This window comes from Dromiciops gliroides, chromosome 1, assembly GCF_019393635.1.
Source record: "Dromiciops gliroides isolate mDroGli1 chromosome 1, mDroGli1.pri, whole genome shotgun sequence".
Classification (NCBI taxonomy): Eukaryota; Metazoa; Chordata; class Mammalia; order Microbiotheria; family Microbiotheriidae; genus Dromiciops; species Dromiciops gliroides.
In genome coordinates, this window is record NC_057861.1 from 632,569,795 (window position 1) to 632,586,309 (window position 16,515).

At 36.6% G+C, this 16,515-nt stretch overlaps 1 protein-coding gene across 3 annotated transcripts in view; it reads right to left on the minus strand.

The window, feature by feature from the left end:
• The window catches only part of LOC122755822 (phospholipid-transporting ATPase ABCA3-like), a 111,639-nt gene that overhangs the window by 85,548 nt on the left and 9,576 nt on the right, over positions 1-16,515 (minus strand). The window contains exon 2 of one of the 3 annotated variants that reach the window (XM_044004702.1): positions 1,207-1,257. The exons of 1 other annotated variant lie outside the window; for it this stretch is intronic. The gene's annotated coding sequence lies outside the window, so the exon portion shown is untranslated. Of the gene's footprint in view, positions 1-1,185; positions 1,258-16,515 lie in introns of all 3 variants that reach the window. One more of the 3 variants, XM_044004694.1, reaches the window with a different exon arrangement.

Here is a 16,515-nt window from a genome sequence, read left to right on the forward strand (position 1 = left end):
GGTTAGAACCCAGGTACAAGCCCTTAGCCTGAGCAGAATATGAAGAAATGCTTTTTGAAGGTAATAGATCAAGAATATTAATTATCCCATTAAATTGAAAGAAGTGTCTGATGGATATCTCTGGGCCTTCTAGAATGTTTCCTCATTCATTTCTGACTCCCAATGTTATTTTCTACAGCTCTGTGAAGAATGGTTCATACTTCTCCCTCCCAACATTTCAATGTTTTCTTTGGCATGTTTTTTAATATGATTTGTACATAAGGTAGTAGATACTTTCCTGGTCATTTAAAAGATTTTGTTGCACTGAAACGAATTGCTCATACATCTTAGCTTGCCTTGTTTGTGTCCTCCCCCATTTGTCTCTGATCAACATCTATTACCCAGTAATGTGATGCTGCCATTGTTTGTTAATTTTTAAAGCACTGATTATTTGTGAAAATACAGGCTTTATTTTTTTTTAAAGCCTTGCTTATGCTATTTCTATTTCCAGTTTCTTTATCCACTTAACTTCTGAAGTCCCTAGTTACCAAAGTCTCTTTAGCTCTTACAGATCTTCCACAAGAATAAAGTATAGAACCAAAAGAGTTTCTTACATGATTTTTGGAGAGAAAAAAAAGAGAGACCCTATCAGAAAAATATTGAAAAACAGCATTTATTTTGAAGCATCTCTGGCTAAACACACACACACACACACACACACACACACACACACGTTTCAGCAACTAGTGAGACCAATGGCAAATTAAGATACTAGAATTGGATTTTCTAGGCACTATGACCTAGAGGACTCTCCTCATAGTTTTTTAGTATTAATAACAAAAATACCAAGGCATCACACTAAAATGTTTAAAACATTATATCACTCTAACGATAATACATTTATTATTTTATTAAAAGCTACTTTAATATTGATTTAAATTTTAATATAATCCATCGACACTTCTTGATTTTTATTTCTAAAATATAAGAACTTATAAAGTTGTAAAAGGAAAAAATAGATTAACATAAAATTATACAATGACTACAAATTGAATGAAACAAAACAGAATCAAAGAATAAAAAAAGCTAACAAAATTAATTTAATTAATTTAAACAAATTAAAAACATGGACAAAATAATGTACTTTCCCCCCAAATATATTCAATGGAGCTATAATTTATCAGGATGAGTAGTCCCTCCACTGACCAGACTGTAATCACTCCTTGCCTTTGAATCTTGTGAGATTTTCATGTTTTCCATAATTTCTTCACAGATTTTCTAAATAACAAGAGAATAAGAGTTTCGTGGATTAATTACAAAAGCTAAAAAATAAAGAGGAGAAAAGAAAAAGAAAAATATGTAAAATTACTTTAATAGCCCACTAGACAATTTATGTGCCATCCAATGTGGTTGGTGCATGTATAAAATTCCATAAAATCATTTTATTTGCATATAGATGCTATTTATATTTTCATGAAAATTTCAAGTTGGAAAAAGCCTTTTTCTTCTTGTCTTTTGGAACAAATTTTTTTAAACCCTAGAGCCTTCAGGAGGGATAGATTTAGAGCGGGAAGAGCAATGGGAGGCACTCTGGTACAACCCTTTCAGCGAGCCACTGAGGAACCTAAGCACTGAGAAGTGTCATTGCTCTTAAGTAACAGAGATGGGGTTTGAATCTTACATTTTCTGATTCCAAATTCGGCACTTTTTCTACTGTATTATACTGGCAGTGAATTTAATAGTGTAAAGAATTAATTGTTATTTGAGGTTTTTATGACCCCATCTTTGGCTGGAGCACCATGCGGTTTGCAGAGCCCAGGCCAGTGAACACGCTGAGGTTTTTTTAAAAAAATTCTAGCCAAAAGATGGGGTCATAAAAATCTCAAATAACAATTAATTCTTTACAGTAGTTAAGATTAACCCTGGGGTAAACTGCTTCAATCAAGTGATGGAGCTCAGAACCAGATGACAAGGATTGAGAAATGAGTGACAAGTGAAGAAGTGAAGTAGGAGCAACAACCCCAGATAACTTTTCCTACAGGTTTGGCTGAGAAAAAGGAAACACCATGCTGAGGGTAGTATGGTCAAGTGAAGGTTTAGGCTGAAGATAAGGTCCTCTGCTAAGAGGAAGGGAAGAAGGTGGTTTGGGGGCCTTAGGAGAGATGAGAAAGCTTTGGATAAGCCATCGTGTGTGTTTAGGAGTAGGGGTAAAAGGATGACAGAGTCAGAGGGTCATGGATTTAGAGTTAGAAGGGACCTCAGAAGTCATCCAGTCAAATCTAGATCAAATGACAATTTCTAGTAGACCCATCAGCACAAACATGTGACTTCCTAAAGTTGCAGTCACCAGCATTCAAGTAGGATGGAAAAAGCAGATGTAAACCAGATTTAACTGCGAAGTAACCCTGGCTTGTGGTTTAGCAAGGCATACGTGGCAATAGTACATTACAGGTCATGACAAGATCTAGGACAAAGGTTTTACCACCATCACTTCCGCCTGCCCTCAACTCTTGTGGTTCCCTCTTACTACTACTACTTCTTCTTCTTCTTCTTCTTTTTTGGTGAGGCAATTGGGGTTAAGTGACTTGCCCAGGATCACACAGCTAGTGGGTATCAAGTGTCTGAGACCAGATTTGAACTCAGGTACTCCTGACTCCAGGCAGGGCCCATGCTCTATCCACTGTGCCCCCTAACTGCCCCTTCCCTCTTACTTCTAGCATAAAATATAAATTCCTCTGCTTGGTATTTAAACCCCTTCTCATCACAACCTATACTTCCAGCCCTACCATATATTATTTTCCTTCCCACTCTCAACTGGTCCAGCCAAGCTGACTTTCTTGCTATTCCTCACATGACACTCTGGGTTTTTCTACAGGCTGTCCCTCCTCTTCATCTTCATCTCTCAGCATTCTTGGTTTCTTTTAAGCTCCAGCTCTAACATCATCTTCTCCATGAAGCTTTTCCCTATTCACATAGTTGCTAGAGTGCCTTCTCCCCCAAAGCATCTATTCTGTGTATCCTGGCTCATGTACTAGTCTCTCTCTATAGAAGGTGAACTTCTAAGGGACAAGGATGTTTCATCTTTGTTTTTGCATCTCTGGTGCCTAGTATAGTCCCTGGCACAGAAATACTTAATACATGGTCATTTATTGATTTTGACCATTCTGTGGGTAATAGAGGTGGAATAACAATATAGTTCACAGAAGGGGACCAGTTTGTCTATGGAAGTCCCCAACATTTGAGGGAGGAAAGGAAAGCTATCAATAAGCAACTATCTAGAAAGGTAGGAAGAATGATCTGAAGGCCAGTAATTCATAGGAACAAAGATAATAGAAGTAGCTTAAATTAATATATGTTAAGGTTTGCAACTATCCCCCACAACTACCCAATGTCATTGTTGCTATTCTTATCCTCCTTTTACAGTAGAGGAAAATGATGCTAAAAAATAGCAAGTGACTTGCTTAAGGGCGCATGGCTGCGAAGTCTTTGAGACCAGATTTAAATCCAGAATTTCTTGATTTCAAGTCCAGTGGTCTAGCTAACTTATTTGGACACAGTGATATAGGCAGATGGAATGAATCTTGGAGGAGGGCTGGCTGAGAGTTTGGAAGTGAAAGTCATGAGCAAAGAGTATGCTTCCTTGACCCTACCACCCCAGTGGCCTATCAAATGTCAAATCTCTCTTACCCTTATGGGATAAACTTGAGAAAATCAACTACTTTCAGTATTCCTCCTCTAGCTTCTAAAACCTCTGCAATCTGGTTTCCAACCCCATTCTTTGACTGAAACTGCTCTCTCCAAAGTTATCAATGATCTCTTAATTGCCAAATATAATAGTTTTTTTTCCTCAATTCTTCTCCCCCACTTTTTTGCTGTATCTGATGCAACTGATAACCACCTTTTCCAGGATACTATCCTCTCTATAGGTTTTTATGACTGCTTTCTTTTCTGGTTCTCCTCTCATTGGTCTAACAATTGCTTCCTGGTCTATTTTGCTGGTTCTTAACCCAGGTCACACTCACTAACCATGGGTGTTATCCAAGGCTCTGTCCTGGGTCAGTCTTTTAACTTTGCACTGTCTTAGTTAATAATCTCATCATGAATTCAGTTATCACCTCTAAGCAGATAATTCCTAAATGTATATATCCAGTCCTAACTTTTCTCCTAAACTCGAGTTTAAAATCTCTAAAAGCCTCTTGGGCATCTCAAATTGTCCCAGAGACATCTCAACCTCAACATGTTCAAAACAGAACTCATTTTTCCTCCCTCAGAACCTCCTCCCATCCAGACTTCCCTATTATTGTCCAAGGCACCACCCCCCTCCAAGTCACCTAGTTTCACAAGCTTGTTATGATTAATTCCTCACTCTCACTCACCTCATATATGCAATCTATTCCAAATAATGTTTTTATTCTCAAAAGATTTCTCATATACAACCACTTCACTCCATTCACAAGGCCACAACCCTAGTCAGATCCTTATCACTTCTTACTTTCCCCCCAATTTCCTATTTCCCTTCTAATTTTATATATTTCCACATACAAAGCATAACACAAACGACTGCATGTGACACAATAAATCTCTATTCCATACTGCTTGTTTTTTGAAAAGTACTTGTTACTTCCAAAACCATCTTGCTTGTCTTTACATTTATTTTTGATTTTTAAAAAAAAAGTATTTTTTTCACCTAAAATTCTATTTTCTCTTCCTCCTACCTATCTCGCAACACATCAGAAAAAAAACAAAACCCTTGTAACAAATATGCATAGTCAAGCAAAAGTAATTCCTGCACTGGTTATGGCCCAGAAATATGCCTCACAATTTATACCCTCAGTATGTTTTATCATGGGTCCTCTGGAATTATAGTTGGTTATTGTACTTATTAGAGTTCTTATGTCTTTATAAGCTGTTTGTTTTTACAATGTTATTATTTTTACAGGGTTGTTGGTATAGTACAAATTGTTCTCCTGGACCTGTTTGCTCATTTCACTCTGCATTAGTTTACACAGCTTTTCCCAGGTTTTTCTATTTCCTCTCCGTTATTATTTATCTTCTTAAACATTCTTATCTCTATCTTTGCTTATTTTCCTACTGAAGTTTATGTATTTCTTCACCAAACTTTTTGTGTGTTTTTTCAATCTTCGATCACTATTAGTAATTCATAATTTCTTACAGCACAATAATCACATACCATAATTTGGTCAGTCATCCCCAACTGATGGGGATCCCCTTAGTTTCCAGCTCTTTGTCAACTGAAAAAGAGGTGCTATTAATACTTTTGTATCTATAGTTCCTATTCTTCTTTCTTTGAACTCTTTAGAGTATGAGCCTAGCAGGGGTATTACCAACTCAGGGGGTATATGCACAGTTTAGTAACTTCTAGGGCTTATTTACAAGTTGCTCTTCAGAATGGCTGTTCCAATTCACATCTTCACCAACAATGCATTACTATCACTGTTCCCATGGCCTCTCCAACACTGTGTGAAGTAGAACCTCGGTTATATAAATTCGCACTTCTCTAATTATTAGTGATGTGGGACTTTTTTTTTTTTTGCGGGGCAATGAGGGTTAAGTGACTTGTCTAGGGTCACACAGTTAGTGTCAAGTGTCTGAGGCTGGATTTGAACTCAGGTCCTCCTGAATCCAGGGCTAGTGCTTTATCCACTGTGCCACCTAGCTGCCCCAAGAACATTTTTTTTCATGTAGTTATTTATAGTCTGGATTTTTTCCTTTGAAAACTGCCTGTTCAAATCAATTGACCATATTTCAAATTGGGGAAATGGCTCTTATGAATTTGAATCATTTCCTTAAAGATCTTGGAGACCTTTATCAGAGAAACTTTCTGTAAAGAATTTTTTTCCCTTAGTTTTGTTTGTACAAAACCTTTTAAATTTAATATAATCAAAACAGTCCAGTTTATCTTTTGTGATCTTCTCTATCACTAGCTTAGTCACAAACTCTTCCCTTTTCACATTTATAGATATGAAAGCTAATATTTCCCTTGTTCTTCTAACTTGTTTATGATGTCCCTTCTTAAATTTAAGTAATGTATTTATTTGGAACTCAACTTGGTAAGGTGGGATATGTTGGTCTATGTCTAGTTTCTGTTAGAATGCTTTCAAGTTTTCCCAACAGTTTTTGTTGAATAGACATTTCTTATCCTATAGCTGGATTTGTCAAACATTAAGCTATTATGTTTGTCTGTTTCTTTTCATCTGTGTATACCTAATCTATTCCACTATTTTTATTTTTTATTTAATCATAAAAGTATTTTATTATTTTCCAATTACATATAAAGATGGTTTTCAACACTTTTTTCATAGGATTTTTAGTTCCAAATTTTTCTCCCACCCTCCTTCCCCTCTCCCCTCCCTCCCCAAGACAGAAAGTGATCTGATATAGGTTATATATGTACAATCCCATTAAATATATTTCGGCATTAGTCATACTGTGAAAGAAGAATCAGAACACAAGGGAAGAACCTCAAAGAAGAAAAAAAAATTAGAAACAGTATGGTTCAATCTGCATTCAGAATCCATAGTTCTTTTTTTTTTTTTTTTGAATGTGGAGAACATTTTCTATCATGAGTTCTTTAAAATTGCTTTGGATCATTGCACTGCTGAGAAGAGCCAAGTCTATCACAATTGATCATCACACAATGTTGCTGTTACTGTGTATAATGTTCTCCTGGTTCTGCTCATCTCACTCAGCATCAGTTCATAGGTTTCTCTGAAATCCTCCTGCTCTTCATTTCTTACAGCACAATAGTATTCCATTACATTCATATACCACAACTTGTTTAGCCATTCCCCAACTGATGGGCATTCCCTCGATTTCCAATTCTTTGCAACCACAAAGAGAGCTGCTATAAATATTTTTGTATATGTATTCCACTGTTTTTTTAACTACTACCAAATCATTTTGATGATTACTCCTTTGTAGGAGGTTTTGAAATCTGGTACTGTTAGGCCCCCTTTCTTCCCACTCCCCCCTCCCTTTATTTTTCTTGGGATCTTTTTGTTCCTCTAGATACTGGCTTCTTAAACGATGGGTCATGACCCCACATGGGTAAATAAATGTGGGGGTCAGCAAAAAATTTAGCAACAGTAAGAGGTTATGCATACTCATTTTACTTTTGTTTTTTGTTTTTGTTTGGTGAGGCAATTGGGGTTAAGTGACTTGCCCAGGGTCACACAGCTAGTAAGTGTTAAGTATCTGAGGCCAGTTTTGAACTCAGGTCCTCCTGAATCCAGAGCCGGTGCTCTATCCACTGCGCCACCTTAGCTGCCCCCATACTAATTTTATATACCTATATTCTGGAGGTTGTATAAAAATTTCCCAGGTGAAAAGGGTTTGTGAGTGGAAAAAGTTTAAGAAGCCCTGCTCTAGGCAAATTCTGGTATTACTTTTTCCAGTTCTATAATGTACCCCTGGATAGTTTGGCATGGCACTGAACAAATAAATAAAATTAGGTAGTATCATTTCTATTAAATTGGATCAGCCTATCTAGAAATGATTACTATTTTGCCAGTAATTTTGCCAGGCTGTCTTTATATGTGTAAAGAGCATTTTGTAGTTGTATTCATACAGTTCCTATGAGTGCCCTGGTAGGTAGACTCCTAAGTATTTTATATATTTTGTAGTTTTATTTTGTTTTTGTTTTGTGAGGCGATTGGGGTTAAATGACTTGCCCAGGGTCACACAGCTAGTAAGTGTCAAGTGTCTGAGGATGGATTTGAACTCAGATCCTCTTGAATCCAGGACCGGTGCTCTATCCACTGCGCCACCTAGCTGTCCCTTTGTAGTTATTTTAAATAGAATTTTTCTTTCTATCTCCTCCTGCTAGGTTTTGATGGTAATATAGAGAAATACTAATGATTTATGTTTTATTTTATGTTGTGCAACCGTCCTGAAGTTATCTGTACATTTCTTTAAATATACTTTGGGAAATCACTATTGGCAACCACTCTACCTCCTGGCAATTAAAAACTGAAGAAATTAAACAAATCCACACAGTGGCAATGTCCAAAAATAATGACTTTCTGCAATTTAAGTCAATTCTCTCTGTCAGGAGGTGGGTAACATGCTTCATCATAGGTTCTCTGGAAATTAGTTTTGATCAGAGTTCTCTATCTGGCCTTTCAAAGCTGTTTTTCTTTATAATGTTGTGATCATTATATAAATTGTTTTCTTTGTTCTAGTCCTTTCACTCCACATCATTTTCCACTTCTTAGGGTTTGGTGAGTCCTTTATAATTTATTGGAACAATAATATTCTGTCACATTATAAACTACTTGTTCAGCCATTCCCCAAATGATGGACAGGCCGTTAGAGTCCAGTTATTTGCTTCCTTCTTTTAATCTCCACCCCCTGCCTTTCAGGTTTAAGAGGTTTGTTTTGTCTGGTCCTAATTCCCTCTTTATTATCAATCTTTTTGATTGATATTTATTGGCTTATTTTCCTATTGAGTTTGATGTATTCCTTCACCAAACTCTGTGTATGTGTGTTCAACCTCATTTGTCTGGTTCAGATAAGAATGAGGTTCATCAGATGTTGGTTCACCCCAATCCTTTCAAATGTGTATGTTCTTTTCCTCCTTAGCTCCAATTATGGTAATTTTCATCTATGATTTCCTGAAATATAGTTCCAGGACTTCAAAAAAAAAATCAGTTTTCAAGGAGTCAGATGACTCATAAATTACTTCTCTTTGACGTGTTTTCTAAGTTTCAGGTTTTTTACATCAATTATCTAATATTTTCTTCTACTTTTCAATGTTTTTATTTTGTTCTCTTATTTCATGCTGTCTAATGGAGTTGATTTCTGTTTGGTCTATTCTAATTTCCAGGCTATCTGTTACTTGGGTCAGGTTTATCACTTGCTCTTCTAACCTCTAGACAATTCTCATTTTACATAAGTAAAGCCTTCCACAGATGTGGGGAAGGGAGAAAAGGGAGGCAGGAAGGGGCCAAGTGTCTGTGGAGGGAAGGGATTTGCACATGGTTCAAGGGGCTGGGACAGAGAAGCAAGAGCAGGAGAAGGAACATGAATGGCCCAGTGCCAGCCACATGGGGGCCTGGCCAGAACTGAGAGGAAGTCACACAGGGCTGACATGTAGGGGCCAGACATGGGACAGAGACAGGAGAGGATAGGTGAAACTCAGGGGCCAAAGACAGACATACAGAACCCAAGTGTGGAAGACAGAAGACAGATGTGTGGTGGACATGTGGACGAGTGGGTGGAACAGGGTCAAAGGTCTCCTCTTTTGGGGCTAGAGGTCTCAAGCCAAGCACCCTATCTGGGGCAATCTCTCCACATACTTGGAAGTTGGGTGTTTTTTTTTTTGGTTGGTTTTTTTTGGGGGGGGAGGGGGTAGGTGGGAAGGTAGGGAGTCCACAGACAAAGGGGCAGGAGCAGAGAGCACAGTGTTGAACAATAAAGTAAACATAGGGCTTTTTGGGAATGTGGATTTCTTTCAGAATTCTTTACATAAAGTCGAATTTGTGCAATGTGAGAACTGTCTGTATTTATTCTCATTCCATTCTTTCCTTCAGGGCTTTTTTTTTCTTGTTTTATTTCTAAGTATTCATATAATCCTTGTAGAAAATCCCCCCCCCCCCCCCGCATTGAGTCTCTGCAGCTGTCAGTGTCATTCTCTCCTTCTGTGATAGATTTTTAAAGTATCAGCATCACACATAATTTTTATAGTGGTTGGTGTCTTTTTGTTTAGTAATCCTTTGATTAATTCCTGAAGAGATATAAAATTTGAGTTTAGAAGGAAGCTTCTGAGGGCTAAATTTGGGAGTAAACTGGAGAGAGATGATAGGTAGAGCCATGGAAGCATATGAGAGCTCTAAGGGTGCTGAAGGAGGGTAGGGGGTATTGAAGAAGAAAAATGGCGGCAGACCACTGATTCTAACTTGGCACTGAATATAAGGAGAGAAATATGGCAGAAACTACAGTGGAACAAGAGCATCAAGGAAAGGTCTTCTTCAAGATGACAAAGATCTGTGCGTACTGGAAGGCAGAGAAAAGGAACCAAGAAGAGAAGAATGAAGCGTGGTAAACACTTTTGGATACTTTCTTCATTTTTGTTCCAGACACCAGGAACCTGCATATGACGAAAATGAGTATCTATTGCATAGAAGTCTTGCCTGATAGGAGTGCCATAGTTTAAAAACAAAACAAAAACAAAAACAAACCAAAACCAAAAACCAATCAGATCAGCCTGATCAAGCTTTTCATTAAGCATATATTGCTCTTCCTGGGACTCCTCCCTTTGAAAAGCTGAACAAGCTGCTTTTGCAGCTACCCTTCTGATTGAAAGTCTGGAAAATGGTACAAGTTATCATCTAGTTAATAACTATTTCCGTATACTTATTTCATTTATAGTATTTCAGATATCCTATTTCCAAATCTTTAAATGCTCTATTTACTAAGCAGTACAAATGTTACATTAGAAGGAACATTTTTAATTCATGAGAAATCTTTGATTTCTAGTTTTATGCTTCCTTCAACAAATTTGTGAAATTTAGCTGGTGGGCTAGAGATGAGATATTGGGGAAAAGAAAATAAATTCTATTATTTAAAGCTCAGAGACAACACGGACTATTTATTTCCAAGCCTTCCTAAATATTTTTTCCCATTATCTTTTGATATCCTTACTACCAAGATGACAATCTGTGAATCTGATCATGAGGGTCTAGATGTCACTCCTGCTTTTCCCCTAAGTGTTGTATAACTGCCCCCTTTATTATAAGCAATGATTGCACTGAAGACAAGCAGCAGTGCTAAGCAACAGTTGTTTAATAACCAAAGTGGTATGGGAAGAGAAGAGGTATACAAGTTTTCCATAAAAGATCTCTGATCCAAAGATTCTTTATTCCTTATAAAAATGAAGAAACTGACTGAAAAAGTGTTCAGTTCTGCTACTATTGTCAGTTTATCAATAAACAATGATTAAGTCCACACTATATGCCAAGCACTGTGCTAAGCACTAGGGTAACAAAGAAAGGCAAAAGATAGTACCTACTGAAGGAGCTAAGTCTATTCCCCATAAAATTTTAGAGGTAGAAAGAAACCATTTATGAAGCCTCATCAATATGATGACCCTGTGCTCTACACAATTTAGTGCTGAAGCTTTAACTCAAGTTAGGAGTTCAGAGATTGAGCTTGACAAGATTTTACCTCATTTCATTGATCAATATTAAAAAAAACTGGGGCAGCTAGATGGTGCAATGGATAGAGCACCGGCCCCGGAGTCAGGAGTACCTGAGTTCAAATCCGGTCTCAGACACTTAACACTTACTGGCTGTGTGACCCTGGGCGAGTCACTTAACCCCAATTGCCTCACTAAAAAAAACACACAACCCCCCCCCCAAAAAAAACCTGGACTCTTACTAGATGAAGAACCTGCAAAAAGCTTGGTGGCATATGACTAAAGGCATCATCATCATCATTATTGTTGTTATTATTATTATTATTATTATTAATGTGCTCAGTTATGTCCATAATCCTCTAAAACAGAGCTCTTTAAATTGAAACTTGAATATCCAACTATTGTGTTTAAATTGCTATAAACAAAACAAGCTTGTGGTGGTTTCCTTCCCCAGAAGACTTTTCAAAAAGTCAGCAGTTTTGTCAAAGAATGTCAAGTTACTATCAAGTGACATTATCTGTTTTCTGGGATTTCATTTAAGACCAAAATAAAATTTTGGTTCTAAGTAATATATTTTCTGTGTAGCCAGTGCCACTTTTGATAACCAATAATGATGAATAATTGCTATAACTCAAGTGACTGCTATTTTGTAAAATTTATCACTGAAACACCTTCACCTTCACCACTTCCAGTAATACTAAAAAATACAGTTTGAAAACAATGTCCTTAACACTATGAAGGGCTGGAATTTAAGAATACTTCAAAGGACCAAGCTGGTTAAATGGAGGCAGGACATTTTTTTTTAAATCCATAACAAGTAAAAGAAAATATAGAGTAGGATGAAAATTTCTATTTCAAAGTAGAATTCTATTATTTTGGGGGTCAATGTGCCTAGTTCTGGTAAACAGCATAACTTGTACAATTAGATACTTCTAATTTTTTTTTCAGAGCAAGGAAAATATGCAGTAGGAAACCAGAGGAATTACAAAAGTTAGAAAGTGTATTAGAATTGCAAAAGAAAATACTCACAAGGAAAAGGAAGTTAGAAATCTTTAAAATACTTGACATTTCAGTACAAAGAGTCCTCAGAAACAATAATGGCCAGAATCCAAAAATGATTCTGGAAATCTGAGTCCCCCAAGTCAAAGGTCCAAGTCTGATTAACTCACCTCTAGTCAAACACTTAGGTATTTCACTACCACTTCTGAGGCCACCTTACCCTCTGCTCTCTTAAGAGAGCCCACTCTAAGAACTCTCTAAAAAGAGGACTCATTTCATTCTGTTTGGGAGTAGGAAGAACAGGAGAAAGAATTTTGCACTGAAAAGTCCATTTGCTTACTGTTAAAATGTTGATTATTACAATAAGTCCACTTCAGGAAGACTTTCACTGTTTACTTTCTAAAAGTAAGTGGTTAAATTGTCAATAGTTAGAACATACCATTTGTTGCTCACCCCTAAGAGCTATTGGTGTAGGGTATAGTATTTCTCCAAATAATACTTTCTTTTTTTTTTTTTGGTGAGGCAACTGGGGTTAAGCGACTTGCCCAGGGTCACACACCTAGTAAGTGTTAAGTGTCTGAGGCTGAATTTGAACTCAGGTCTTCCTGACTCCAGGGCCAGTACTCTATCCACTGCGCCACCTAGCTGCCCCTCCAAATAATACTTTTGCTTCAAATAACAGTACCTGTGAGAATGGTCAGCTCAATTCACAAACACCTATATTGCTTTAATGTCATTCATACAATGGTATTTTCAAAGGGTGGGTGAGGGTTCTAAAAATTCTAGTCTTGTCACTACTTTATGACTGTGAAAAGGGCATCTAATTTATCTATGCTTTGGCTTCTAAAGTTCATAAGTGATTATATATATATATATATATTTTTTGTTTTTTTGTTTTTTGCGGGGCAGTGGGGGTTAAGTGACTTGCCCAGGGTCACACAGCTAGTAAGTGTCAAGTGTCCGAGGCCGGATTTGAACTCAGGTACTCCTGAATCCAGGGCCGGTGCTTTATCCACTGAGCCACTAGCTGCCCCCAGTGATTATATTTATATCATATATTTTTATATAGAGAATTCATATCACTGTGTATTTTGAAGAAAAGGTTTAATTGATCTAGAGAACTGTATGACCTTGAGCAAATCATTTAAACTTTCTGGACTCGGGAGAAGAGTACGTAGCTCATATAATTTACTTGTTGTATTATTAAATTATATATAAATATAAACTATCATCATGACTGAGAGAACAATAAAAGACAAGACCAATAGCTTTAGGTCTTTAATTTGGCAGGGGCTGTGACAAGAACATTTTGTTGTGTCAATATTCTTTATTGGTAACAAAATTTTGATTGAACTTAATCACCTAAGATATCTATAAAGGACTAAACTGATACTGAACTGATGGAAGGAATTTAGTAAAGTAATAAAATGAATAATCTTACCTGTAAGAAATGGCTGAATAAACCAAAATGAGAAGCAACTATGGTACTGCTCAATGTAAGCTATCTATGGTGACCCAAAATGCCTTTATCCATTTCAGCTGGTCAGTGCACAGCAACCTGTCCTTTGAGGGGAGAAACCCACAGTCTTTCTCATTCAGAGTAAAGCAACATAACCGCAATTTGACCATGATGCCTATGCAAACCATAGGAGATGCTTAAATATTTGTTGACTGAATGTTGTACTAGATACTATGAGGAATGCAGGCAATTTAAACCTACTTCTCTCTGATTACTCAGTGAAGCTAAAAGACAACTTCTAGACTATCCTCCTTACTATACCCTTCTTTTATATCTGAAAACAAGAAACTATGTGCCCTACTTTAGTTAATCTAATACCTAAAAATACCAATGAGATAAATAATATGGTAGTTCATTTACTGGAGAAAAATACTTTTGTATTGGATATGCATTGTTGGTGGAGCTGTGAACTGATCCAACCATTCTGGAGAGCAATTTGGAACTATGCCTAAAGGGCTATGGGACTGTTCATACTCTTTGACCCAGTAATACCACTACTAGGTCTATATCCCAAAGAGATCATAGAAGAGGGAAAAGGACCCACATATACAAAAATATTTATAGCAACTCTCTTCGTGGTAGCAAAGAATTGGAAATCGAGGGAATGCCCATCAATTGGGGAATGGCTAAATAAGTTGTGGTATATGAATGTAATGGAATACTCTTGTGCTATAAGAAACAATGAGCAGGAGGATTTCAGCGAAACCTGGAAAGACTTACATGAACTGATGCTGAGTGAGATGAGCAGAACCAGGAGAACATTGTACAGTAACAGCAACATTGTGTGATGATCAACTGTGATAGACTTGGCTCTTCTCAGCAGTGCAATGATCCAAAACAATTTCAAAGAACTCATGATAGAAAATGTTCTCTACCTCCAGAAAAAAGAACTGTGGATTCTGAATGCAGATTGAACCATACTGTTTAAACTTTTTGGCTGTTTTTTTCTTCTTTGAGGTTTTTCTTTTGTGTTCTGATTCTTCTTTCACAATATGACTAATGCAGAAATATGTTTAATGGAATTGTACATATATAACTTATATCAGATTGTTTTCTGTCTTGGGGAGGGGGGAGGGAAGGGAGGATGGGAGAAAAATTTGGAACTAAAATCATATGAAAAAAACGTGGAAAACTATCTTTACATGTAACTAGAAAATAATAAAATACTTTTATGATAAAAAAGAAAAATACTTTTGTACTACAGAATATAAAAAATAATTTGCACTACAGAAGGAATACAGGTGATTTCTAAAGGCTTCCTTCCTAAAGATTTTGTCAGGGATACAGGTTCTAGGCTTCGGGAGATCCCTTATAGAGGGGGATAATGGAATCAAATACCTTCCTCTCTGGCAGAAATCAGTAAATCTTAGGAAAGAAGAAACAAAGAGACATGGAAATAAAGGTACGTGACTCCTCAGCCTTACACCCACCACCAGGTGACAATGCACTAACTGCATCCCCAAACAACTGATACCCTAAAAAAAAAAAAAGATGAACACCTTTGTCTACTTAAGGATTAGCTTAACTGGGATATCTGTACGGGCACCATAGCTGTCCTTCCCGGCATCTCTGTTCCATCCTAAAATTCCCCCTTAAAGACCATTTAGTAAGGCACAGACTGTTGAAAGATAGCTTGATGGCACAAGGCTCCAATGGGTTCAATGTGAAGTGCCTATGTACGAGTACCAGTTTCCCTGCCAACCCATATTTTCTCCAAATGTTTTAAAAAGACAGTGAAGCAGCAAAAACCACCACCACCACCAACAACAGATGCAGCTTAAAACAGTGTATATTATAAATGATAAGAGTCTGTAAAAGCAAGAATGCACTTTGCTTTGTGCCATTCTTTTCAATATCATTTACTAAAATCTGTCTAGCCTTCAAAATGGAGCAAGAGGTTGAGGTGTTTTATTCATTTTGAACATAAAGACAAAAAATAAAAGGACCATTTTCATGTACACAGCACAATATAATGAGAGGATTCAAGATAAAACCATGAATTTCCACTTCAGACTGTTTACTTTTTTGAAAAAAAAAAGTATTAAATACTACACATTGTTTTTTTTTTTGTTTGTTTTAGTGAGGCAATTGGGGTTAAGTGACTTGCCCAGGGTCACACTACACATTGTTTTTAAAGCTACGTTTTCTTCGATGTTTTCTTTTGCTCTCTGCTGTGCAGCACTTTTATTTCCTCAGGGCATTATTTTTAAAAATAAATTTTATTGATTTTTTTTCTTTTACATAAACTAAAATTTCCCCTGTATCCTTCTTCTTCTCCCCTCAACAAGAGTCATACCTTAAAAGAAAGAACTTTTTCAAAGGAAAAAGAAAAAAAAGTAAAAACAACAACAAAACTGATCAATAAGACAAAAAAATGACAACACATGCAATGTTCCACGTTCACCAACTGAAGAATATTGATCAAAAAACATTCTTCAGAGCAATTAAGACCTTTTTTCAAGTATTAAAAATCCTTTCTTGAATGTTTTCCTTTTCTTATTGTGAGCTTGACAATCATCAACAAACATGTACATTTCCCATACAAAGAAGAGAAATAAAAAGGAATTGATATGAAAACATGAATCTCCACTATACTCAGCTTGCTTTAAAAAAAAAAGTCAAATTTAACATGGGAGTACCAACATTGCCCTGCTTATCTGCACCCCTTAACTTTTTCTTGTTTATTTTTAAAATGACTGGTTGATGCTTTTTCTTTTCTTTGTTTCACCATCACTCTCCCTCAATTATTTAACCCCCCCCCCAATAAAAGTTCTCCTTTGTAACAATAGGTAGAGTCACACAAAATCAATCCATGCTTTGGCTGTGTTTGTAAATATAGGTCTCTTCTGTTTATAATCTCTCT